This window comes from Mobula birostris, chromosome 11 (genome assembly GCF_030028105.1).
Source record: "Mobula birostris isolate sMobBir1 chromosome 11, sMobBir1.hap1, whole genome shotgun sequence".
In the NCBI taxonomy this organism is placed as follows: domain Eukaryota; kingdom Metazoa; phylum Chordata; class Chondrichthyes; order Myliobatiformes; family Myliobatidae; genus Mobula; species Mobula birostris.
Window position 1 is genome coordinate 5,692,963 of NC_092380.1, and position 27,699 is coordinate 5,720,661.

At 44.8% G+C, this 27,699-nt stretch overlaps 1 long non-coding RNA gene across 2 annotated transcripts; it reads right to left on the reverse strand.

Moving 5' to 3' along the window:
- Window positions 1–1,459: 1,459 nt before the first annotated feature.
- Window positions 1,460–27,131, reverse strand: LOC140204770 (uncharacterized). 2 transcript variants are annotated; one of them, XR_011887703.1, is made up of 3 exons: window positions 26,662–27,131; window positions 26,420–26,525; window positions 1,460–2,537 (listed from the first exon to the last, which is right to left on the reverse strand). It is a non-coding gene; the product is annotated as an uncharacterized lncRNA (long non-coding RNA). The 2 variants fall into 2 exon arrangements; XR_011887704.1 differs by lacking the exon at window positions 1,460–2,537 and adding an exon at window positions 22,996–26,012.
- Window positions 27,132–27,699: the final 568 nt, after the last annotated feature.

Below are 27,699 nucleotides of genomic sequence, written 5' to 3' on the forward strand. Positions count from 1 at the left end.
TTCCTACTTTGCATCCTTTGAGAGGCTGATATATATTTCATGTTGATCTGGATAGTTTTTAACACTAAACTTCTTAATGCTTCTTCTTTTCCTATATTTACCCCAACTAATATTTTTACTTAGAGATTAAACTCTGTAGCAGACACATTCCAGCCAAATAATCCCACACAGCCCAATTACACCCATGTGACCAATTACTCTAATAACCCGTACATCTTTGGAATGTGGGCAGAAACTGGAGCTCCCAGCGGAAGCTCATGCTGTCACAGGGAGAAAGTACAACCTCTTTACAGACAGCAGTGTTACTCTAACCAGTCTGCTACCGGCCTCCACTTTTTGCACACTTCTTAAACTACAGGTGGCATCATCTCTTCTATGGAGGTCCTGAAAATTATCCATTGAGAAGTGCACCTTCAACTCCTCTTCCAATCGTGGCTTGCTGATTCGGTCTCCAGTAGTCCTATTTGTTCATTTGTTATCATATTGCTCCTCATGTGTTTATAACACATCTTTAGATTTTCTTTAATCTTTTCTGCAAGATACTTTTTCACGTGCCTTCCCATTGGTTTCTTAATTACCCCTTTAATATCACCCCAGCACTATGTATATTCCTCCAGGCTTCCTGCAAGTTTAGTTTCTCGATAACAGAGATGAGACCGCTTTTGTGATATAGAACAAGCATAGAAAAGAGGGCTCCTACTCTCCTTCTTCATGGGAGTATCTGACTATCTATCCAATCTATCTACCTATCTATCTATCCATTCATCTATCTGTCTATCCATTTATCTATCCAATTATCTATTTATTTCGCTATCTATCCATCTATCAATTATTATCTATGTATGTAGGAATCTATCTATCTATCCATCTATCCATCTGTACATCTATCTATTTATCCAACCATCCGTCAGTCTATCTATCTGTTTGTATGTTTGTTTGTTTATTTATTTATTCATTCATTATTTAAACTTTATTTAGAGATCCAGCACAGTAACAGGTCCTTCCAGCCCAAAGAATCCTTGCTGCCCATGTGACCAATTAACCTGCTAACCGGGACGTCTTTGGAATGTGGGAGGAAACTGGAGCACGCGGAGGAGATCACGCGGTCACATTTGTGCCCCTTTGTTACTACCCAGGGTGACGTGACCAAACACGGTTCCCTATTTGACGGGGAATAAGCAGTCAGCCAAGGCACCAAGGGTGCGAATGCCTAGGGTTCAGGGCACTCTCTGTATTGTGTAATGATGAACATACAGATGTTGTTGCGATGTGCAGAATTGGGCACCACGGTGGTGTAGTGGTTAGAACGATGCTATTACAGCTCGAAGTGTCCTCTGTACGGAGTCTGTACCTACTGTCATGTACCTCATGACGGGGATAAAGAACCAGCAGAGATGGAAAACACTTTGGAGTCTCGTATTTCTATAAACTAATAATATTTATTAGTAACTACGCAATACAGTAATATAAATGTAGATAAATCAAACAGGTTAGCAATGATTATATATAGAAGTAAGTGTGGAATATATATGTATGAAAAACCAAGCTTCTTTAAGTCTAGGGGTAAAAAGGTACAGTCTTACGATGTTGAGTAAAGTTCAGTTCAGTTCAGTTCAGTTCGTGGTATTTAGTTGGGTAGTGATGGAGAGAGAGTGAGAGAGAGTGAGTTGAGTCCTCAGGTGAGCTGATACCGTCAATCCTCTCGTCGTCCTCCGAAATCCTTCACAAGTCACCGACTGTGCCTTTAACCAGGGGGACCGGTCTTCTGTGGTGGAGCTATCACCCAGGCGAGGGTGGACACATAGACAACTCCCCACCAGTCAACTCCTTTTTCACACGGTGGAATAGCAATTTGGATTGATCCGCCTGATCGATCCTCCAAAACCCACTTTCTCTGCGGGCACAACAATGCTCATTCAGTGTCCAGATCGTGTGTCTGAGGTCTGTATCCTCTGACCTCTCATTTATTTCACCAGGCTGAGCATCACCTGTCATTCAAAGAGTCCCTCCTTCCTTTATCTGTAAAAGAGTACAAGCAGGCAACAAGTCCTTGAAAGTAACATCAACAATGTGCTGAAAATCATAACATCGAGTGTCCATTAATTAACACTGCCTCCGGTCACCATAGCAACTTTCGAGCTGCTTGATGCTGTCTCCAACTCCAAACTCAGTAGAAATCCAAAGTTACTTCCAATGCCTTAAAGTGACAGTCCAATTGTTAATCTTCGTCTCTCTCTCTCTCTTTTCAAAAGCAACATATCGGTGGTAAATAACTCTGTCTCTCTCTGCTTTCCAAACAAACCATCAACGATAAATGTTTCTCTCCAAAAGTTAATAGGGGCACTCCTGGATCCCCTCACACTACCCATCCGTGGAATGCATGGGCTTTCTCCTAGTGCTCCAGTTTCCTCCCACAGTCCACAAACGTACTGTTCGGTGGTTAATTGGTCATTGTAAATTGTCCTGTGATTAGGCTAGGGTTAAATCGGGGGATTGCTGGGTGGCGTGGCTCGAAGGTCCCATTCCACATTGTATCTCTGAGTAAATAAATAGATAAATAAAACACCACAACCAATTTGCCCACAAAGAACAAACAAGATTCATCACTAGATAATCTAGCTTTGGCCATTTTGTTTGAACAATGATCGTTGGTCAGGAAACCTTGAAAACTCTTTGTTCTGCCTCAGACTGAAAACTAAAATTACTGCGCTTACCTAATCAGCAGAAGCTTTCTTTTGTTTAACATTTCTGATGAAAGATGCTGCCTCTGATCAGAGATGATCAGACTTTGTACAAGGATTCCCTTTTCTTCACATAGAGCCTTAGCATAGACCGTAAGGTGTAGGGTGTGATGCTATTACAGCTTGGGCTGTTCCAGAGTACACAGTTCAATTCTGATGCCGTCTGTAAGGAGATTGTACCTTACATGGGTTTCCTCCGGGTGCTCCAGTTTCCTCCCACATTCCAAAGACTTACCAGTTAGTAGGGTAATTGGTCATTGTAAATTGTCCTGTGAATAGACCAGGGTTAAATAGATGGGTTGCTGGGTGGTGTGGGTGGGTGCTGTATCTACAAATATATAAAATAAAATTAATAATTATAGCAGCAAATTCAATCTGTTCAGCCCATCATGCCTGCTCCACCATTCATTCATTACTTACTTACTGCTCGTTACACCATTGGCATTTAGGGCAGCATTGAAGGGCCTCCATGTTTGTCTGTCCATATCGTTGCACACAGATAAAGAAGGGTTCTTCCTTGTTGTTTCCGTAACAATATTTTTTGACCAATCAGGGTTGTTAGCCCAGGACCTGAAGGACTGGTGGACTACTCTTAGTCTGACCTCTACCCTTTGACCTGTTTGGCTTGGGGGACCCTACCAAGAGTCAAAGCACAAGGCTCTGACTCCAGCCAGCATAGCTCTCCGGGCCATTGATGCACACAAGCCTCCAAACCCAACAACAAGGCTGTGGTCCTCTTGGAGGACCTTTCAATCATAGCTGATTATTTTTAACAACCTCATTCTCCCACCGTCTCCCCATAATACTTACTAATCGAGAACGTACCATCTCTGCCCTAATGAAAGCACTGGATCATTTTTGCCCTGATGACTTGACCACCACTGCCCTGTAATGTCAACAAATTCCACAGATTCACCATCCCGCTGGCTGAAAAAATTCTTCTCATCTCAGTTGGAGAGATGTTTCCCTTAATCCTGAGGCTCTGCCCTCAGATCCTAGATTCTCCTACTAATGGACACAAAGTCTCCATGGCCACTCTATCCAGAACTTGCAGTACACAGTAGGTTTCAATGAGATTTCCTCCTTATCCTTCTGAATTCTAACAAGTACAGGCCCAGAGACATCAAATGCTTCTTGTACATCATCGATTCTTTCATATCCACCTCAACAAGTTGATAATTAAATCTTTCCCCTCCTCCCCTGTATCCTCTGTATACAGTAGTGATGCTGAACTTGCTGAAACCAAGGCATCCCTTGACGATGGCTGGCACTACCCAATCTTTGAACCAGGAGATGTTGGCTCCTCCAGCAGAAAGGGAAACCGGATTTCTGCTGAAAACAGTTAAATCAATGACAGAAGGGATCCATTCCACCCAAAGCAGAATGCTTTCCCATTCTCGTCGTACATACTTGTCCAAGACCGTCACTGGCAGCCTGTCGTGTTTCTTCCTGCTCATCAGAATCAGAATCAGGTTTCTATCACTGGCATATCTTGAGAAATTTATCAACTTCACAGCTGCACAACAATGTAACGCATAGTAATAGAGAGAAAAAATACCGTGAATCACCTTAAGTGTATACATATTAGTTAAATTAAATAGATAGGGGAAAATTAGAAATAAAAAAGTAGTGAGGTAGTATCCAAGGGTTCAATGTCCATTCAAAAATCGGATGGCAGAGGGGAAGAAGCCGTTCCTGAATCACTGAGTGTGTGCTTTCAGGCTTCTGTACCTCCTTCCTGATGGTAACAATGAGAACAAGACATGACCTGGGTGATGGGGGTCCTTAATGATGGACGCCACCTTTTTGAGGCATCACTCCTTGAAGACGTCCTGGATACGGTGGAGGCTAGTGGCCTTGCTGGAGCAGACTAATTTTACAATTCTCTGCATCTAACTTCGATCCCGTGCAGTGAGGGTTAAATCCAAAGCTGGAGTCCCTAAGGCAGCTCTACATTTTAGTTCAGTGCTGACTGACAACTGCAATATTGCTGGTGTCAAACTGGATCAGTCTCTGCCGTTGCTTTGGGTTCATCAGATGCGTGGAGAGATGGAGCCTGCTATATGGGTAACAGCTTGCTCTCCATATCGTACTGCCCTGGCTTGTGTATCTAGACAGCTAGGACAGCTTGGGTAAGAGTGGCCATAATATAGTGGAATTCTTCATTAAGATGGAGAGTGACATAGTTAATTCAGAAACAAAGGTTCTGAACCTAAAGAGGGGTAACTTTGAAGGTATGAGACGTGAATTAGCTAAGATAGACTGGCATATCACACAAAGGATTGACGGTGGATATGCAATGGCAAGCATTTAAAGGTTGCATGGATGAACTACAACAATTGTTCATCCCAGTTTGGCAAAAGAATAAATCAAGGAAGGTAGTGCACCCGTGGCTGACAAGAGAAATTAGGGATAGTATCAATTCCAAAGAAGCAGCATACAAATTAGCCAGAGGAAGTGGCTCACCTGAGGACTGGGAGAAATTCAGAGTTCAGCAGAGGAGGACAAAGGGCTTAATTAGGAAGGGGAAAAAAGATTATGAGAGAAAACTGGCAGGAAACATAAAAACGGACTGTAAAAGCTTTTATAGATATGTAAAAAGGAAAAGACTGGTAAAGACAAATGTAGGTCCCCTGCGGACAGAAACAAGTGAATTGATTATGGGGAGCAAGGACATGGCAGACCAATGGAATAATTACTTTGGTTCTGTCTTCACTAAGGAGGACATAAATAATCTTCCAGAAATAGTAGGGGACAGAGGGTCCGGTGAGACGGAGGAACTGAGCGAAATACATGTTAGTAGGGAAGTGGTGTTAGGTAAATTGAAGGGATTGAAGGCAGATAAATCCCCAGGGCCAGATGGTCTGCATCCCAGGGTGCTTAAGGAAGTAGCCCAAGAAATAGTGGATGCATTAGTGATAATTTTTCAAAACTCGTTAGATTCTGGACTAGTTCCTGAGGATTGGAGGGTGGCCAATGTAACTCCACTTTTTAAAAAAGGAGGGAGAGAGAAACCGGGGAATTATAGACCGGTTAGCCTAACGTCGGTGGTTTGGAAACTGCTGGAGTCAGTTATCAAGGATGTGATAACAGCACATTTGGAAAGCGGTGAAATGATCGGACAAAGTCAGCATGGATTTGTGAAAGGAAAATCATGTCTGACGAATCTCATAGAATTTTTTGAGGGTGTAACTAGTAGAGTGGATAGGGGAGAACCAGTGGATGTGGTATATTTGGATTTTCAGAAGGCTTTTGACAAGGTCCCACACAGGAGATTAGTGTGCAAACTTAAAGCACACAGTATTGGGGGTAAGGTATTGGTGTGGGTGGAGAGTTGGTTAGCAGACAGGAAGCAAAGAGTGGGAATAAACGGGACCTTTTCAGAATGGCAGGCGGTGACTAGTGGGGTACCGCAAGGCTCAGTGCTGGGACCCCAGTTGTTTACAATATATATTAATGACTTGGATGAGGGAATTAAATGCAGCATCTCCAAGTTTGCGGATGACACGAAGCTGGGTGGCAGTGTTAGCTGTGAGGAGGATGCTAAGAGGATGCAGGGTGACTTGGATAGGTTGGGTGAGTGGGCAAATTCATGGCAGATGCAATTTAATGTGGATAAATGTGAAGTTATCCACTTTGGTGGCAAAAATAGGAAAACAGATTATTATCTGAATGGTGGCCGATTAGGAAAAAGGGAGGTGCAACGAGACCTGGGTGTCATTATACACCAGTCATTGAAAGTGGGCATGCAGGTACAGCAGGCGGTGAAAAAGGCAAATGGTATGCTGGCATTTATAGCAAGAGGATTCGAGTACAGGAGCAGGGAGGTACTACTGCAGTTGTACAAGGCCTTGGTGAGACCACACCTGGAGTATTGTGTGCAGTTTTGGTCCCCTAATCTGAGGAAAGACATCCTTGCCATAGAGGGAGTACAAAGAAGGTTCACCAGATTGATTCCTGGGATGGCAGGACTTTCATATGAAGAAAGACTGGATGAACTGGGCTTGTACTCGTTGGAATTTAGAAGATTGAGGGGAGATCTGATTGAAACGTATAAGATCCTAAAGGGATTGGACAGGCTAGATGCAGGAAGATTGTTCCCGATGTTGGGGAAGTCCAGAAGGAGGGGTCACAGTTTGAGGATAGAGGGGAAGCCTCTTAGGACTGAGATTAGGAAAAACTTCTTCACACAGAGAGTGGTGAATCTGTGGAATTCTCTGCCACAGGAAACAGTTGAGGCCAGTTCATTGGCTATATTTAAGAGGGAGTTAGATATGGCCCTTGTGGCTACGGGGGTCAGGGGGTATGGAGGGAAGGCTGGGGCGGGGTTCTGAGTTGGATGATCAGCCATGATCATAATAAATGGCGGTGCAGGCTCGAAGGGCCGAATGGCCTACTCCTGCACCTATTTTCTATGTTTCTATGTTTCTACAACATCCATGGTTAGCCCTGACCAACGGAGGGCTCAATATGTAACCATAAGCTACCTTGGGATTCATTTTCTTGCAGGCTTTAACAGAAAAATAAGTAAATACAATAGAACTTCTTAAAAACCATACGTAACAAGTGACAAATAATGTGCAAAAGAAGAAAAATCGTGAAATGGAGACATCTCTTTCTCACTTATTAGGGGGAGAGAGAGAGAGAGCCTGTGGTATGTCGAATACCGGGTGAACGCATAGTCTTTGGAGTACTGCAAGTCTGGGTCTTAGCTGTTTCTTTGCTCACGCTTGCGTGCTCGGTGGCGGGTGCCGACACTGTGTTCTTGCCGGTGGGGGGGGGTGGGATTGTTGCTTGCTGCCACTTACGTGCGGGGGGGAGGGGAGCTGGGGGGGCACTTTGGGGTTCTAACATTTAACCGTCATTCATTCTTTGGGGCACTCCTCTGTTTTCGTGGATGAAAAAGCACTTCAGGTTGTATGATGTATACATTTCTCTGACATTAAATGTACCTTTGAAACCTTTGAAATAAGTAAATAAACCACACATTTCAGAAACCCAGGGGGTTCAGCAGATGCTGGAGATCCAGAGCAACACACTCAAAATGCTGGACGAACTCAGCAGGTCAGGCAGCATCTATGGAGGGGAATTAACAACCCTTCATCAGCCCAGTCCTGATAGGTGGTCTTGACCCAAACCGCGACTGCTTATTCCCACCCCACCCTCCCTATAGATGATGCCTGACCTGCTGAGTTCCTCCGGCATTTTGTGTGGTACAACACACTGTATGTTTCAATGTTGAGGCAGGTTCGATGTTGTCGTTTAAAGTTAAATTGGTTAGATATATGGACAGGAAAGGAATGGAGGGTTATGGGCTGAGTGCGGGTCGGTGGAACTAGGTGAGAGTAAGAGTTCGGCACGGACTAGAAGGGCCGAGATGGCTTGTTACCGTGCGGTAATTGTTATATGGTTATATAGTTATAATGTTTCGATGTGCATGTGACAAATAAAGTGAATCTTTAAAAATCTTTAAATCAGCATTTGATTCAAAGAAACTATTAGCATTTCAGGTTGAAACCCTGCATTACAACTCATCCATTGCAGAATTCCTTGAATTTTAGCTGATCGAAACAACTTTCCAAACCATATCAATAGTTGTCAGAAAGGTGGCCAAGTCATACATGTATGTAAGAGCTTATGGTGTTGGGGAAGTGAATCAAATATTGAAGGGACTGGATAGTGGAAGTGGGGAGGACGGTTCCCATTGTGGGTGATTCTAAAGTCAGAAGGCACAACTTCAGAGTGAAGGGATGTCCATATAGGAAAGAGACGAGGAGGAATTTCTTCAGCCAGTGGGTGGTGCATCGGTGGAATTCATTGCCACAGTCTGCTGTGGAGGCCAAGTCATGGAATATATTTAAAGCGAAGGTTGATGAGATCTTGATAAGTCAGGATGTCAAAGGTTTATGGAATTGAGAGGATGGAGCTTTAAGCTGAATCTGGAAGGTCAGTCACAGCCGTATCAAAGCAGCGGTGTCCAGGCGTCAGGGCACACTGAGGTGACTGAACTCAATGCCTGGATGGAGATTCCGGTGCCAGGCCAGATTGAAAAGGTTAGGGCATCGAGGCCAGAGGCGAGGGACGGGCCAATTCAGATCACTGCTCCACCACTCGGCTCTGCGGTGAACTATGCTGATCTATCGGACTCTCTTTGCGGACTTCAGTTCAGAACACTATTTTCCTGTGGTTATTGTTTGCACAATGTTTTCTTTCCTCTCTGTACATTGGGTGCTCAATGGCCTTTTGTTAATGGCTTCTTTTGGGTTTCTTTGTTCTGTGGCTGCCTGTCAGAAGACAAATCTCAAGATTGTATAATACATACATACTTTGATAATAAATGCACTTTGAACTTTGAACATTGAACTTTAAAATCAGCCATGATAGAATGGCAGGGCAGACTTGATTGCCAGAATGGCCTAATTCTGCTCCTATGTCTTATTTTCTTAAGGTTTAAGTGTGTTAGAATGGATTGAAGGTTGATTATTAGATAGGATACAGAATGTTGGAATAAATGGCTCTTTCCCAGATTGGAAAATTGGAAGACTGTCCAGTGGAGTTCCCCGAGGATCATTTCTTAACCCACATTAGTCATTATTTACATCAGTGAGCAATGAAGGGGTTTTGTATGATATCCAAATTTGCCAATGACACAAAAATAGGTGAGTAGACACATTGCAATGAGGTTAATTGAGCTCTGGAACAGGATAAGTTTAGTATACAGGCAAAGTGTTGGCAGATGGTGTTTAGCATGGAGAACTGTGAGGTCATGCACTTTGGTAAGAGGAGTCAAAAGCAGACAATAACAGATTCTGCAGATGCTGGAAATCCAGAGCAACACACACTGAAGGATGGAGGAACTCAGCAGGTCGAGCAAGGAAGCTGCCTGGCCTCGGTGATAGCGAGGACTAGGCCTCAAGCTGCGGTGTCATCTGTTTACAGCCAGCAGCAGAGAGGCGTTGAAGGCAGTGTGCTCCACTGGGGGCGCTGTGTTGCAGCATCCAAGCTGGAGTCAGTGCTGACCCCCAGGTTCACTCGGCAGAAAACAAGCTGTATTGTGTTCAACTGCAGATTTCACGGACTCAGGGTCTTGACATTTTCTGTGTGGCTCTATTTTACCGATATCTTACATGTGCTCACTCTCTTGTATGTGCTCTGAGTGCTTTGTGCTGTGTGTGACTGTTGGTACAATCAATGACAATGGAATGACAATTAAACTTGAATTGAATTGAATGGAAGGGTCTTGGCCCAAAACATCATCTGTTTATTCCTCTCCATAAATTCTGCCTGGCCTGCCGAGTTCCTGCAGCAGTTTGTGAGTATTTCAAAAGCAGATGATCATCCAAAGGCACATAATCTCTTCTTGGGCTTCCAGCTGGGGTCCAGGTATCAATTTTAACCAATGTTTCGATGACAAAATCCACCATCTTCATCAGGGATGATGTCTATGGTCCAGTCTGGTGGTATATATACTCAGCTCCCGCTGTCTGTCTATCCTGATTGGTTAGTCCTCAACGAATCAGGTTTCCACTGTCCCACCTTGTTTAAAATCATATTCTAGTTCTTACTTAGAATGAGATCTTCATCTTTGTTGAAATTTTTATTCTCTAGTCTTATTTCATGGCTTCCTTCATCAAGCAGTCCCAAAAGCCATTAGCACGGCACAGTAGTTCTGTGCTACCAAAGTCAATCCTTTGGTCATTGCGTATCAGACATTCCAGACTAGACGTCCCTGATGAAGATGGCAGAGTTTGTCATCGAAACTTTGGTTAAAATTTTCACCTAGACCCAGCTGGAAGCCGAGAAGAGTTTATGAGTTGTATATGCTGGGAAAGCCCTAGATCCTAAACACAAAGAGTGCAAATAAAGGGATCCTATTCTGGCTACCAGTGGAGTTTCACAGGGGTTGGTGTTGGGACCGCTGCTTTTTACGATATATATCAATGATTTGGACTATGGGATTAATGGATTTGTGGCTAAATTTGCTAATGATACAAGGATAGGTGGAGGAGCAGGTAGTGTTGAGGAAACAGAGAGCTTGCAGAGAGACTTAGATAGTTTAGGGGAGACTTAGATAGTTTAGAGGTATGGGCAAAGGAGTAGCAAATGAAATACAATATTGGAAAGTGTGTGGTCATGCACTTTGGTGGAAGAAATAAACGGGCAGACTATTACTTAGATGGGGAGAGAATTCAAAATGCAGAGATGCAAAGGGACTTGGGAGTCCTTGTGCAGGATACCCTTAAGGTTAAGCTCCAGGTTGAGTCTGTGGTGAAGGAGGCGAATGCAATGTTGGCATTCATTTCTAGAGGTATAGAACATAAGAGCAGGGATGTGATGTTGAGGCTCTATAAGACACTCGTGAGACCACAATTGGAGTATCGTGTGCAGTTTTGGGCTCCTTATTTTAGAAAGGATATATTGACATTGGAGAGGGTTCAGAGAAGATTCAGGAGAATGATTCCAGGAATGAGAGGATTACCGTATGAGAAACGTTTGGCAGCTCTTGGGCTGTATTCCCTGGAGTTCAGGAGAATGAGGAGGGATCTCATAGAAACATTCCAAATGTTAAAAGGCCTGAACAGATTAGATATGGCAAAGTTATTTCCCGTGGTAGAGGAGTCTAGAACAAGAGAGCACAACTTCAGGATTGAAGGATGTCCGTTTAGAACAGAATGTGGAGAAATTACTTTAGTCAGAGGGTGGTAAATCTATGGAATTTGTTGCCACGAGCGGCTGTGGAGGCCAAGTCATTGGGTGTATTCAAGGCAGAGAATGATAGGCTCTTGATTAGCCAGGGCATCAAAGGGTAAGGAGTGAAGGCAGGGAGTGGGGATGACTGGAAGAATTGGATCAGCTCATGATTGAATGGTGGAGCAGACTCGATGGGCTGAATGGCCTACTTCTGCTCCTATATCTTATGGTCTTTATGGTCTTAAGGCTTTGAAGGCACTTATAGGGTTTTTGAAGCTATTTAACAATACTTTTCTGAAAAATCTGGGTATTGAAGGCTGTGTAGAAGTAGAACAGAAGAGGAAATTAGACCAGGGCTGATTGCATGAACTCCTTGGAAGAATGGTTTGCTCTGAACTTCTTGTGTTCTTACGTACATTACATACTACTTGTGCTTTCACATCAAATTTGATGAGCCCCCACCTGCGCTCTCTGAAGTACCTCCATATATGAGCAAAATGCCAATCCTCAGGAAACCAGCCTCCCGCTCAGCCTCTGTGGACTCTGTCCACACTTCTCACTGCCTCGGTAGATCAGCCAATGGACTCAAGGTCCCACTTCACTCCGTTCATTCTCACTTTCGCTCCCATCAGGCAAAAGATACGAAAGCCTGAAAGCATGCTCAAGGACATCTTGTTTATTTATTGAGATACAACGTGGAGTAGGACCTTCTGGCCCTACGAACTGCACCGCCCTGCACACCCCCCTACCACTCCCCCCTCCCCCCCCCCCGATTTAACCATAGTCTAATCACGAGACAGTTTACAATGACCGATTAACCTACCAACTAGCATGTCTTTGGACTGTGGGAGGAAGCTGGAGTACCTGGAGGAAACTCACACGGTCACAGGAAGAACACACTAACTCCTTACAGGCAACAGTGGGAACTGAACCCGGGCCGTTGGTTCTGCAAAGCGTCACGCTAACTCCTATGCTACCGTGCCCCCTCTCTACAATTATAAAGGTATTGAATGGCCCCCTCATAAAATGGGCTCTTGACCTCACAATCTACATCATTAAACCTTGCATCTTATTATCTACCGGCACAGCAGTTCCTCTGTAACTGCAACGCTTTCTTCTGCATTCTGTTATCATTTTCACTTATGATTTGTATATTTAAGGCATCCGTTAGTCTTGCGAGACCATGGATCTGTGCCTGGAAAGTCTTCACTCTCCAGGGCAAGGTTGTATGGAAGACCAAGCTGCAAGTCTCCCCTCTCCACGACACTGATGTTGTCCAAGGGAAGGGCAAGGGCTGATACAGCTTGGCACCAGTGTCGTCGCAGAGCACTGTGTGGCTAAGTGCCTTGCTCAAGGACACAACACACTGCCTCGGCTGGGGCTCGAACTCACGACCTTCAGGTCACTAGTCGAAAGCCTTAACCACTTGGCCACATGCCCACGTATATGATTTGTACAGCTAACATACAAAACAAAGTTTTCACTACATGTAACAATAAGAAAATAATATACCTGTTTATTAAAGTTAAAGTCTGTCCAGAGTCTTGTGGCCTATCTACACAAAAACAGAATTTATTTATTTAGAGATACGGCAGGCCATAGGCTCTTCCAGCCCAAAGAGCCCAGCAACCCACTGATTCAACCCTAGTCCAATCACAGGAGAATGTACTGTATTGTGACCATTTAATCCACTAAGCAGAATGTCTTTGGACTGTGGGAGGAAACTGGAGCATCCGGAAGGAAATGCACGTGTTTATGGAAAGGATATAGAGGTTTTTTACAGATGAAGTTGGAATCAAGCTCCGAACTCCGACACCCCATGCTGTAATGAGGTTGCACTAACTGCTATGCTGTCGTACTTACATTTAAAATTCCCTGTTTATATACATTGGCTTTGTATTCAATATTACAGACTTATTCAATGGGTTTAAGTAAAGAGAAACTGATTCTAAGCATGGTACCTGTCCTGTAATGTACTGAACATTCATTCAAGGCCATTGGGTAGAAAGTCTTCTCAACAGCATCCCAGGTGAGCCCCCAAATGTCACCAAAGAGACATTGAAGCTAGTGAAGAGGTTGATTAGTCAGGGCATGAATGGATAAAGGAGGAAGGCAGGAGCGGCATCTATGAAGGGAAATGGACAGCCAACTTCAGCCTAAAGGTGAATGGATATTATTTTAAAAGCAGTCTGCCTCCATCTCATCAACTTGGCTGGCAACTTTCACCCCTCCTTCAAATTCACTTGGTCCTTCTCTGACACCTCTCTTCACTCTCCTGATCTTTCTGTCTCTATCTCAGAGAAGACAGATTATTCACCAACAACATCAACTGTCCATTACCCTCCATAGACACTGCTGAATCTGCTGAAATCATCCTGTGTATTGCGTATTGCTCTGGGTTCCAGCATTTGCAGCCTCTTGTGCTTCCATATGGATAAAAGGAGGCGTTTCTTATCTGTCTTCCAATTCCTTTGCCACCAGCCTTTCCCCCACTTACTGACCCATCCACCAAAGAAAGTCCTGGGACTGTACTCATTGGATTTCGGAAGTGTGTGTGTGTGTGTGTGTGTGTGTGTGTGTGTGTGTGTGTGTGTGTGTGTGTGTGTGTGTGTGTGTTGGGGCGGGGGTCTATTGAAGGTTGAAAGGCCTAGATAGAGTGAATGTGGAGAGGATGTTTCCAAAGGTGGGGAAGTCTAAGACCAGTGGACACAGCATCAGATTTGAAGGGTGTCCTTTTAGAATGGAGATGAGGAGGAATTTCTTTAGCGAGAGAGTGGTGAATATGTGGAACTCATTGCCGTAGAGAGCTGTGGAGGCCAAGTCATTGGGTATATTTAAGGCAGAAGTTGATAGGTTCTTGACTGCTCAGGGCATGAAGGGATATGGGGAGAAGGCAGGAGACTGGGGCAGAGAGGGAAAATGGATCAATCATGATGAAATGGTGGAGCAGACTCGATGGGCCATGTAGCCTCATTCTGCTCCCATATCATATGGTCTTATATAGAAGTCTATATTCATCACAACAAGCAGGCATCAATCTGGAGACACTCTCAGTAGAGTCTCTCAAACCCAAAGGTACATCACACTTCTATACCTTTAAGATCAATGGTGACAGCAGGTGATTCAATACGATTACAATGACATTGCTTGCCTCTGTATTTTGGGTTGACAATGCTTCCTTTGAATTGTATATCTACAGTGGGAAATGCTTCTGAATGTTCAAATCCTTTTCTAATTGCAAGCTTCACTAAACTTAATTATAATGGTGCAAATTACTAAAACCCATAGTTGCTTGTATGACTGCAGGGCAATTAACATTACCCCATTGTCTGACACCTGTGCAAATGTCTCATTGTCTGTGGGCCAGTTTAACTTCAGTTTACAATAAGAACTGAAGACTGGTTCTTCTTGAATTAATATCTGTTATATTCACATACCTCCAGAATACTCCCCAACGTAGATAAATAATTGGAGGAGAAAGTAATTGCACAGATATGAGGAAGGTGTAGGATTCTGGGACAATATGGATCGCTCTTAAGGGGAACCAGTTCGGGCTCAGTGGCTCATATGGCTGCATACATGTATGTTTGAATGACAATTAAACGTGAACTGCATGGAACTGAATATTCTTCCTTCCACATCTGACATAAGCCGAAACTTGTTTAGCAAAAAAAAATCACCTGAGTTTCTGATGAAGTCTATGGACTAACAATGTGGACGACAAACCTCCCCTTTAAATATTATCACCAAACAATCTAACTAGGCTAGGGTAACAGTGCATTATAACAGATTATCTTTGAACTCTGTGGCTTGTAGAAACTGCTTTATCTATTAAAGGAACTTCCAGGAACAGATAGAATCAAATACTAAGAAACACTGTAAAGATGCACTGTGGTTAGATATGGCCTAGTTTCCTTATCAGAACTTATAAAAACTTATAGGATACAGAATGAAAAAAAAATCAAGGGGTTCGCCGATATACAGATGTGTGTCAAAGATGAAAAATAATAGATGAATTTCTGGAATGGAAAGCAGGACAAAAGCTTTGGATTTGCAGCAGGACTCCCGATGATGACCTATGAACTAACTTTCAAGACTCTATAACACATGTTCTAAGAAATTTTTATTTATATCCTGCAGGTGAGGCAACACTTCACCTGTGAAACCTGCTGGTGTTGACTATTGTGTCCGGTGCTGCCAACGCAGCCTCCTCTGCATTGGTGAGACCCATTGTAAATTGGAGGACCACTTTGTTGAGTACCTCCACTCCATCTACCAAAAACGAGACTTTCTGTTGGCCCAACAGTTTAATTTCCAGCCCCATTCCCATTCCCATTCTGACATGTACAGTCCATGGCCTCCTCTTGGGCAATGATGAGGCCAACCTTAAGGTGGAGGAGCAACACCTTTATCGTCCACCTGGGCAGCCTCCAATCTGATGGCATGAGTATCGATTTCTCCTTCAGGTTAAAAAATCCCTCCCGCTCCCCTCTTCTTCAATTCCCCACTTCGGCCTCTTACCTCTTCTCATCTGCCTATCGCCTCCCCCTGCTGACTCTCCTCCTTCCTTTTCTCCTACAGTCCACTCTCCTCCCATCAGATTCCTTCTCCTCCAACCCTTTACCTTTCCCACCTACCTGGCTTCACCTGTCACCTTCTAGCTTTCCTCCTTCCACCTCCACCTCCACCTTTTTATTCTGCCGTCCTTCCCCATCCTTTCCAGCCCTTGAAGAAGGGTCTCAACCTGAAACGTCAACTATTTATTCATTTCCGTAGACCTGACCTGTTGAGTTCCTCCAGCATTTTGCGCGTGTGTTGCTCTAGATTTCCAGCATCTGCGGACTGTATCGTGCTTATTATTTACTTATCTATCTAAATATTTATTATTATTAATTGTATTTGCATAGTTTGTCTTCTTTTGCACATTGTTTTTTGTCAATCTTTCTGTGTAATTTTTCATTATCTCTGCTGTATTTCTTTGTCTTACTGAGAATGCCTGAAGGAAAATGAATCTTAGGGTAGAATGTGATGACATATCCGTATTTAGATAATCCATTTACTTTGAACTTTGAAGGGGCTCAGCCTGAGACATCGACTGTTTATTCCCTTCCATAGACGCTGCCTGACTTGTTGTGTTCCTCCAGCATTTTGCCTGAGTTGTTCAAGAATTACAGTATCTGCAGAATCTCTTGTGTTCATGAAAAATTTGGATTTCCTTTTGGTCTCTCAAAGTCAAAGTCAAGTTTATTATCAGAGTACATACATGTCACCACGTATAACCCTGAGATTCTATAACCCTGATGCCCTCACTAATCAAGAATCTAACAACCTCCACTTAAAATATACTCAGTGACTTAACCTCCACAGTCGTTCATGGCAATGAATTCCACAGATTCAGCACACTCTGGCTAAAGAAATTCCTCCTCACCTCTGTTCTAGAGGGATGTCCTTGTATTCTGAGGCTGTGCCCTCTGGTCATAGATTCCCTTCACTACAGGAAACATCCTCTCCATGACTACTCTAGGCCTTTCAATTCAGAAAGTCAGAAGGCATGGGATCCAGGGAAGCTTGGCCAGGTGGATTCAGAATTAGCTTGCCTGCAGAAGGCAGAGGGTGGTGGTGGAGGGAGTACATTCAGATTGGAGGATTGTGACTAGTGGTGTCCCACAAGGATCGGTTCTGGGACCTCTACTTTTCGTGATTTTTATTAACGACCAGGATGTGGGGGTAGAAGGGTGGGTTGGCAAGTTTGCAGACAACACAAAGGTTGGTGGTGTTGTAGATAGTGTAGAGGAGTGTCGAAGATTGCAGAGAGACATTGATAGGATGCAGAAGTGGGCTGAGAAGTGGCAGATGGAGTTCAACCCGGAGAAGTGTGAGGTGGTACACTTTGGAAGGACAAACTCCAAGGCAGAGTACAAAGTAAATGGCAGGATACTTGGTAGTGTGGAGGAGCAGAGGGATCTGGGGGTACATGTCCACAGATCCCTGAAAGTTGCCTCACAGGTGGATAGGGTAGTTAAGAAAGCTTATGGGGTGTTAGCTTTCATAAGTCGAGGGATAGAGTTTAAGAGTCGCGATATAATGATGCAGCTCTATAAAACTCTGGTTAGGCCACACTTGGAGTACTGTGTCCAGTTCTGGTCGCCTCACTATAGGAAGGATGTGGAAGCATTGGAAAGGGTACAGAGGAGATTTACCAGGATGCTGCCTGGTTTAGAAAGTATGCATTATGATCAGAGATTAAGGGAGCTAGGGCTTTACCCTTTGTAGAGAAGGAGGATGAGAGGAGACATGATAGAGGTGTACAAGATAATAAGAGGAATAGATAGAGTGGATAGCCAGCGCCTCTTCCCCAGGGCACCACTGCTCAATACAAGAGGACATGGCTTTAAGGTAAGGGGTGGGAAGTTCAAGGGGGATATTAGAGGAAGGTTTTTTACTGAGAGAGTGGTTGGTGCGTGGAATACACTGCCTGAGTCAGTGGTGGAGGCAGATACACTAGTGAAGTTTAAGAGACTACTGGACAGGTATATGGAGGGATTTAAGGTGTGGGCATATGGGAGGCAGGGTTTGAGGGTTGGCACAACATTGTGGGCCGAAGGGCCTGTACTGTGCTGTACTATTCTATGTTCTATGTTCTATATCTGAGGGGTTTCAATAAGATCACTCTCCCTCACCCTCTCGTTCCTCTAAGCTCCAGCTAATGCAGGCCCGGAGGCATCAAACACCATCCAGAAAACATATCCCTTCTGAATATTTACTTTAAGGCTGCATTCAAGTGTAAGGTTGAATGACAATTAAACTTGAACTCGGATTCTTCCCTGTGTAGCCTGGAGTTTCTCATGTGCCTATGTTTCTTTGTCACCACATCTACTCAGTTGTGGGTGAACTGCTGGTAAATATCAAAAGGTAGAAGCCCATACTCATGCAGCTATTGAACAGACGTTGAAGTCCCTTGGGATTAATGTGTTCTGTTCAGGTCCTAGGCTAAACTGATGAAGTGTTAAGACATATAGTGCGCTGTTCTTCATTAGTCAGGAGAATGAGTTCAGGAACCATAAGATACAGGAGCAGAAGTAGGCCATTGCCAAACACTCATGGGCTGATCCAATTCTTCCAGTCATCCCCACTCCCCTACTTTCTCCCCATGCCCTTTGATGCCCTGGCTAATCAAGAGCTTATCTATCTCAGCCTTAAATGCACCCAATAACTTGGCTTCCACAGCCGCTCATGGCAACAAATTCCACAGATTTACCACCCTCTGACTAAAGTAATTTCTCCACATCTCTGTTCTAAATGGATGTCCTTCAATCGTGAAGTCATGCGCTCTTGTCCTAGACTCCCTTACCATGGGAAATAACTTTACTGCAAGGTAATATTGCGGTGACAATGAAACATGGTCTCAAAAACGGATATAACCCAAGTTGCATGGCCCTTTGCAGCTCTGTAAAACCCTGGTTAGACTACACTTGGCATACTGTGTTCTGTTCTGGTTGCCTTAATATAGGAAGGATGTGGAAGCTTTAGGAAGGGTGCAGAGGAGATTTACCTGGATACTACCTCGATGATAGAACATGTCTTATGAGGATAGATTGGGGCTTTACTGTTTGGCAAGAAGGAGGATATGATGTGACTTGATAGAGGCGTACATGGTGATAAGAGGCAAAGATCGAGTGAGCAGTTAGAGACCTTTTCCCAGGACAAAAATCACTAATAAAGGAAGGCATAACTTTGAGGTGATTGGAGGAGAGTATAGGGGTAAAGTCAGAAACAGGGCTGTTACACAGAGATTGGCGGGTACGTGGTAAAGCCAGATACATTGGGGACATTGGATGAAAGAAAAATGGAGGGCCATGTGGGAGAGAAGGGTTAGATTGATCTTAGAATAGATTAAAAGAGGAGGAAGTTTATGAGAATGAACCTAGGAATGAAAGGGTTAATATATAGATAGACACACTTTATTGATCCCGAGGGAAATTGGGTTTCGTTACAGTTGCACCAACCAAGAATAGAGTATAAATATAGCAATATAAAACCATAAATAATTAAATAATAATATGTAAATTATGCCAGATGGAAATAAGTCCAGGACCAGCCCTATTGGCTCAGAGTGTCTGACCCTCCAAGGGAGGAGTTGTAAAGTTTGATGGCCACAGGCAGGAATGACTTCCTATGACGCTCTGTGTTGCATCTCGGTGGAATGAGTCTCTGGCTGAATGTAATCCTGTGTCCACCCAGTACATTATGTAGTGGATGGGAGACATTGTCCAAGATGGCATGCAGGTTGGACAGCATCCTCTTTTCAGACATCACCGTCAGAGAGTCCAGTTCCATCCCCACAACATCACTGGCCTTACGAATGAGGAGTCATATATGAATCTGGGCCTGTTCTCACTGGAAGTAGAGGAATGGGGGAGGATCTCATTGAAACCTATCAGATATTGAAAGGTCTAGATAGAGTGGATGTGGAGAGGATGCTTCCTATAATGAGGAAGTCTAGGACCAGAGTACATACCCTCAGAATGGAGGGACATCCATTTAGAGCAGAGATGAGAAAATAGGATCCTAGCCAGAGGGTGGTGAATCTGTGGAATTCATTTTCATAGACGACTATGGAAGCCAAGTCTTGCGGTGCCTTATAGGCAGAGGTTGATAGGTTCTTGGTTAGTAAGGGCGTCAAAGATTATGGGGAGAAGGCCCAGGAGAATGGGGTTGAGAGGGATCAGCCATAAAGGAAAGCTAGAGCAGATTCGAAAGGCTGAATGACTAATTCTGCTCCTATGTCTTATGGTCTAAAACCTCTGCAGAAACATCATGGACTAAATGGACTGTTCTGTACTGATTACCTAAGTTCATAGGTTTTATGTTTGTATGGCAAATCTGCAAACAAGGTGCATGATATAATATATATGCTTGCAGTAACACAGTTAAATTTCTGGATTAGTTCAAAGTAAAGTTATTATCAAAGTCGCAAACAACAGGAATTCTGCAGGTGCTGGAAATTCAAGCAACATTTTAATTAGGATCTCCCAGTGGCCACACATATTAATTCGCCAGAGAAAGCAGGATCTCTCAGTGGCCACACATTTTAATTCGCCAGAGAAAGCAGGATCTCCCAGTGGCCACACATTTTAATTCCACAACCCATTCCCATTCTGACATGTCTATCCATGGCCTCCTCTACTGTAAAGATGAAGCCACACTCAGGTTGGAGGAACAACACCTTATATTCCGTCTGGGTAGCCTCCAACCTGATGGCATGAACATTGACTTCTCTAACTTCCGCTAATGCCCCACCTCCCCCTCATACCTCATCCGTTATTTATTTTTATACACACATTCTCTCTCTCTCTCTCTCCTTTTTCTCCCTCTGTCCCTCTGAATATACCCCTTGCCCATCCTCTGGTTTCCCCCCCTCCTTGTCTTTCTCCCTAGGCCTCCTGTCCCATGATCCTCTCATATCCCCTTTGCCAATCACCTGTTCAGCTCTTGGCTCCATCCCTCCCCCTCTTGTCTTCTCCTATCATTTTGGATCTCCCCCTCCCCCTCCCACTTTCAAATCTCTTACTAACTCTTCCTTCAGTTAGTCCTGACGAAGGGTCTCTGCCTGAAACGTCGACTGTACGTCTTCCTAGAGATGCTGCCTGGCCTGCTGCGTCACCAGCAACTTTGATGTGTGTTGCTTATTATCAAAGTACATATATTGGAAATAACTCGGAAAATATGTAGCTCTGGTGGTTGAAGGTTGGCCTGAGTTGTTCTCCAATCTTTGCAATCCATCTGCAAAGCTTATGTCATGTATGAGGAGACATCATCAGTGCGCTGTTAGTCCTTCCTCTTCATCTTCTTCTTGTTTTACTGTGGTTGGCACCCAGCTTAATGTTAGTTGTGGTGTGTCTTCCTTTATATACTTATCAATCAGCTGATTGCTTGTCACTATGGAAACCCAATTATGATGTAGGGAAGAGGTCTTGTTGCTGACTGGTTGCATGGCAAACACTATGCGTGGTCTGGAATTTTGCCCACATTGGCTTATAAGTGGGATCGAGGTCTATGTGTCAGTTTATAGAATTGTTTGGCGAGAACCATGCTTCTAGAAATACCCTAGTTCCAAGAACATGGAATTTTGGTCATGCATAAACCAACAGCAACATTGAGGAGAGTGCTCTGCAGACCTAAAGAGCAAACCAAGCTATTAGCCAAGACCAATGTGGTCTACAAAATCCAATGTGGGAACTGCAGGAGCGGACTGCCAAGGTGAAACAGAAACTGGGACTGTGGGGGGTGTGCTCCCTGTCGATAACGGGCAAGAACCTGGTCATCAGGTGTGAGGTGCTCTCAGGGCTGCTGTACTTGGCGCAGGTCTGGCCCGTCCCCCGCTCCTACAGCTCGGAAATCACCCGGGCTGTCTTCAGATTCGTCTGGGGATCCAAGATGGAGCGGGTGAGACGGACCGCCATGCACAAGTCCCTGGACAATGGGGGCAAGAACGTCCCCAATGTCGCCCTCACCCTGATGGCCAGCTTCGTGTGTGGCTGCATCAGGTTGTGCGTGGATCCCAGATACGTGGGCACAAAGTACTACTATGTGCCCAGGTTCTACCTGTCGCCCTGGCTACGAAGGATGGGTCTGGCCCCACTCCCGCGCAACGCCCCCGTCTGCTGGTCGTTGCCCCCTTACCTGTCCTTCGTAGAAAAATTCTTCAAGACCAACGCATTTGACCACAAGGCCATCAGGCAGTGGTCGGCACGTAGTGTCCTGCAGGCACTGCAGGAGAAGGACGTGATGGACACAGTGGCGTGGTTCCCTGAGCAGACCGTCCAGTTCATCTGGCAAAATGCCTCATCGCCAGATCTCACCAACAGACACAAAGACCTCGCCTGGCTGGCGGTGAGAGGGGCCCTCCCAGTCAGATCCCTCCTGTACGCCCGGAACAGTTCCTCCACACCCCACTGCCCACGGGAGGACTGTAATGGGTTGGAGTCGGTGGCTCACCTCTTTGCACACTGTGGGTTCGCAAAGAAGGTGTGGAAGAGAATGGAAGGGACAGTACTAAGATTCATGCCCAGCAGCTGCGTTACCGAGGACTCCGTGATCTACGGGCTGTTCCCAGGGACGCACACGGAGACCAACATCCGGTGCTGCTGGCAGATCATCAATTCGGTGAAAGACGCTCTTTGGTCGGCCCGAAACTTGATGGTCTGCCAGCTGACGGAGATGTCCGTGACTGAATGCTGCCGACTGGCACACTCTCGTCTGCAGGAGTACGTTCTGAGGGATGCACTCAAACTTGGTGCGGCCACCGCGAAGGCCCGGTGGGGAAGGACCACAGTTTAACGTTCATCACCCGCAGGAGGGGGAGAGGTTGGGTGGGAAGGAGACCTACCCTCATCAGCGGTGTGGACAGATAATCAACATGGTGCCCAAGGAGTGGGTGGAATTGTTAATTTGGGAAAGTATTAGAGCCATTGCCTGCCTTTATTGTTGAAAATTTTGATTGTTAATAAGTCTTAACACTTGACCAAGAGTTGAGAGTAAACGCATGATTTACTGTAAACATCTTTCATTTGTAAATGAACAGAGTCAACGCAAAATTTTATTGTTAATAACTGTATTGAATAAGGACTCACAGTCAACGAATGGTTTTCTTTTTCTGTATGTAATTATTTTTATTTTGTAATATTTCTGAATAAAGTATTTTTGGAAAGGAAAAAAAAAAAACTGCAGCAAATGTTATGGTGGCCATTCTGGGTGAAAACTATCCACAAGGATCCATGAGCATCACCTGGCTGTAAAGTGTCATGACCAACTCTCCCTGGTCTCTACCCATGGAGATGGAGAGGGACACAAGTCTGACTGGGCATCAGTGGAAGTGATGCCACAGGCAAGCACGCGGCATGCAAGATTAATTCCTAGAAGCATGGTTTTCCACGATCAATCCTATAAACAGGCATATGGAACTCTCTACATGCAATCTCTAGAGTTTACAAGGAATTGTGAAAAGCAAAAAAAATCCTGTGAGTGGCAGTTCTGTGGGTGAAAAATTTTTTTTTTATATTTCAAAATATACTTTATTCAAAAATAAATATATACAATAAACCATTCAATAACTTTTCATCCTTTACATACGTTTCCATTATACTCAGTACATATCCGTATTTATAGCCACCCACGTGGCACTCCAGTAGTTCAGCTTAGCATCTCATTGTTGAGGGGTATACTCCCCGCCCACCGACCCCTCCCACTCCCACGGGTGGAGAAAACCTATACTGTGGTCCTTCCCCACCGGGCCCTTGCGGTGGCTGCACCAAGTTTCAGTGCGTCCCTCAGCACGTACTCCTGCAGCCGAGAATGTGCCAGTCGGCAGCATTCTCCCACGGACATCTCCATGTGCTGGTAGATCATCAAGTTTCGGGCTGACCAAAGAGCGTCTTTCACCGAGTTGATGATCTGCCAGCAGCACCGGATGTTGGTCTCCGTGTGCGTCCCCGGGAACAGCCCGTAGATCAGAGAGTCCTCTGTTACGCAGCTGCTGGGGATAAAACGTGACACTAGCCCGTCCATCCTCCTCCACACCCTCTTTGCGAACTGGCAGTGTGCAAAGAGGTGGGTCACAGACTCCTCCTCACTGCAGTCCTCCCATGGGCAGTGGGGTGCGGGGACGACGTTCCGGGCGTACAGGAGGGCTCTGACTGGGAGGGCCCCTCTCACCGCCAGCCAGGCGAGGTCTTGGTGCCTGTTGGTGAGATCTGGCGATGAGGCATTTTGCCAGATGAACAATGCCTTGTTAATGAGAGAGGTCAGAGGAGAATGGCCAGACTAGTTCAAGCTGACAGGAAGGCGACAGTAACTCAAATAACCACACGTTACAACAGTGGTGTGCAGAAGAGCATCTCTGAATGCACAAGATGCTGAACCTGGAAGTGGATGGGCTACAGCAGCAGAAGACCACGGAGATACACTCAGTGGCCATTGAGTGTATACTAATGATGTGTATGCGAATGTAGGAGGTATGATTAGTCAGTAACCAGTTGGCTGAGCTGTGGATAGTGAGAAAGATTGCCTGGGGCTTCAACAGGATATAATCATTTAGAAAGTTGAGCAGAGAGTTGGAAAACGGAATTCTAAGGGGATTTGAGGGGAATTTTGTTTAAACACAGAGAATTGGTTATATTTGGAACTCATTGGTTGAGGAGATGCTAGAGTTATATATGCAAAACATTACAGAAACACATCTACAAAATGTGCTGCAGCAGGAGCCTCCATTATCAAGGATCTCCACCATCCAGGCCATGCTCTCTTCTCACTGGTGTGGGATCTAAGGCTTAGCTCCCACACCACCAGGCTCAGGGACAGGTATCACCCCTCAACCATCAGGCTCCTGAACCAGCGTGGATAACTTCACTCACCTCAACACTCAACTAATTCCACAACCTATGGACTCACTTTCAAGAACTCTAAAACTCATGTGCTCAATATTATTCACTAATTTATTTTTTTTTTGTATTTGCACAATTTGTTGTCTTTTGCAGATTGGTTATTTGTCATAGTTTTTCATTGATTCTGTTCTATTTCTTTGTTCTGTTGTTCATGCCTGCAAGATAATGAAGCTGAAGGTAGTATATGGTTCCTAAGGTTGTCATAAGCTCCCACTACCTATAAAGTGCTTCAAATGGCGTGAGTCTCTAACAGCCTCTGACAACCGAGTCCAATTCTTGGCCTTCTCATTGGATTAACTACTAGGTCCGTTGGAACCGTTTCTACTGACAAGAGAAGGGGCGAAGGCGGACCACTGGCGCCTCATAACCAGTTGCTTCAGGCAGGTGGGACTCGTCAGCCTTGGACGGCAGCCCACCTAGGAGAAGGAAAACGCAGATTTTAAACCTCCGATGACATTGCTGTAGTAAGGGACGTTGACAATCGACTCACCAGAGCCAGCAGTGCCTTCGGGCGCCTCCGAAAATGTGTGTAGAAGAAGCACCAGCTGCGTCTGTCCACAAAGATCCAGGTGTACCAGGCTGCCATTGTCACCACACCACTATACGGCTCCAAAGCCTGGAGCTCTTCCATCAGTGACTGCCTCCGGCCCATCATGGGTATCAGCGGGCAGGATGGTGTCTCCAACACCGAGATCCTGGAGAAGGCTCAATTTCCAAGCATTGAAAGCAGCTTGGTGCTCAGGCCACGTGTCTCGCATGGACAACTCCAGGTTACTGAAAGCAGTCCTCCGCAGAGAACTGTCTCTCGGGGCAAGAGAGATGGTGGTGTTCCGTGTAAGAGGTACAAATAGCAAGTAGCAGCATCTCTCTCAGGTCAATGACTGGCAGCAGCTGGCTTGTGACAGAGACCGCTGATCCACAGAGCAGCCAGGAATTTTGAGGAATCCAGAAGGGCGATTGCTGAAGGGAAGAGGAGACGCAGGAAGGATCCGACTATCCAAGCACCTGCATTCCAGGTGTTCGCGTGTCCATGCTGCTCCAGAGTCTGCAGGTCCAGAATTGGCCTCTGCAGGCACCAACGATCCTGCTGTCGCTCCTGAGGACTCTTCTTCCCTCCTGATCTTCGCAAGTGAAGAACCTACCATCATCATCACATTTTAAAATTTATTTATTGACATATAGTGCGGAACAGGCCCTACGAGCTGCGCCGCCCAGCACTTCCCCCAATTTAACCCACGCCTAATCACGGGACAATTTACAATGACCAACTCAGCTACAAACTGGTACATCTTTGGACTGTGGGAGGAAACTGGAGCATCCGGAAGAAACCCACACGGTCACGGGGGGGAACGTACAAACTCTTTATGGGCGACAGTGGGAATTGAACCCGAGCCACTGATACTGTAAAGGGTTGTTCTAACCTCTGCACTACCTTGCTGCCCCAACTACATGTAACTCACCACAACTCTGAAGTGATTCCACAACCTATGAACTTGCTTTCAAGGGCTCTAAGACTCACATTCTCAATAATATTTATTTACTTACTTTTGCATTGGCTCACTTCGTCTTCTTTTGCACATTAGTTGTTTGTCCATCTTTGTGCGCTGTTTTTCGTTGCTTCTATTGCATGTCTTTGTCCTACTGCGAATGCCTGCAAAAAAAAATGAAGCTCAGGGTAGTATATTCTAACATATACGTACTTTGAGAATAAATTTACTTTGAACTTTGAACACCTAAAAGGCATTTAGACAGATATTTAATTAAACAAGACACAGAAGGATACGGACCTCGTGCAGGGATTAGTGTAGATGGCAAAAATGTTGTCATGGACAAGATCTTAAGTACCCTTTCCTGGGCCGTATAGCTTTATATGACAATGGATGATTTTCCTTTCCTAGTCTCTGAAAACATCATTTGTGTTCTCACTAGTTCAGCTTGTACTCTGATATTTTTACTCACAAAGTCAGTGCCTTGTAAATTTAGCAGCCGTGACCTTTGCTATTTAATTTGATGAGATTCTAGGAAAACCACAGACTCAATGACTTGAAGGCACAACTTTCCAAGTAAAGCAGCCATCATTGCACAGTGGAATGGACAGAAATAATCTCAAGGAGAAATGCTCTTAGATTCCACCATGCTCTCTGCTCTTCGCTGGCCCTGCTTCTCACAAGTTAACAGTGACCGAGTTATTCAGCATAAAATTAAAATTTTATTTAGAAAAGGTCACAGAGAAAAAAAACCTCTTTTTTCTGTTCTGGAACTAACCAGCCACAAGCGCAGCCTGCGGCCTACAGGGTGGTGAGAGATTGTTAAGAAAACAGGATGTGGGATTGCAACCAGAACTATTAACAATTCACACAGAAATTAAATTCAGTATTTAATGCTTAAAATTCTCTACACATCATCCCCCTTTATATGAACTTTAAGTGAGTTCTGTCCTTAAAGGAGAACTAGATTTTATCTTTGCTTTAATTTGGAGAGTAGAGGTGGTGTAACATACCTAAGCCAGCTTGCAAAACACTCTGGCCCTGTGATGTAAGTGGTCTATTCACCACAATACCGTTCCATCACCATATACACAGCAGAAACTAACTGGTTAGCTCTGTAATTTAATAATTTATTTGTTTAGAGACACAGCTTGAGAAAAGGCCCTTCCAGCCTACTGAGCTGCCCTGCCCTGCAACCCGCCTAATCACACCGACTAATTAACGTACTAACCAGTACGCCTTTGGACTGTGGGAGGAAACTGAAGCACCTGGGAGGAAACCCACGTGCTCACGGGAATCATGGGATGCAGAGCTGAACTCTGAACTCTGAACTGTGAT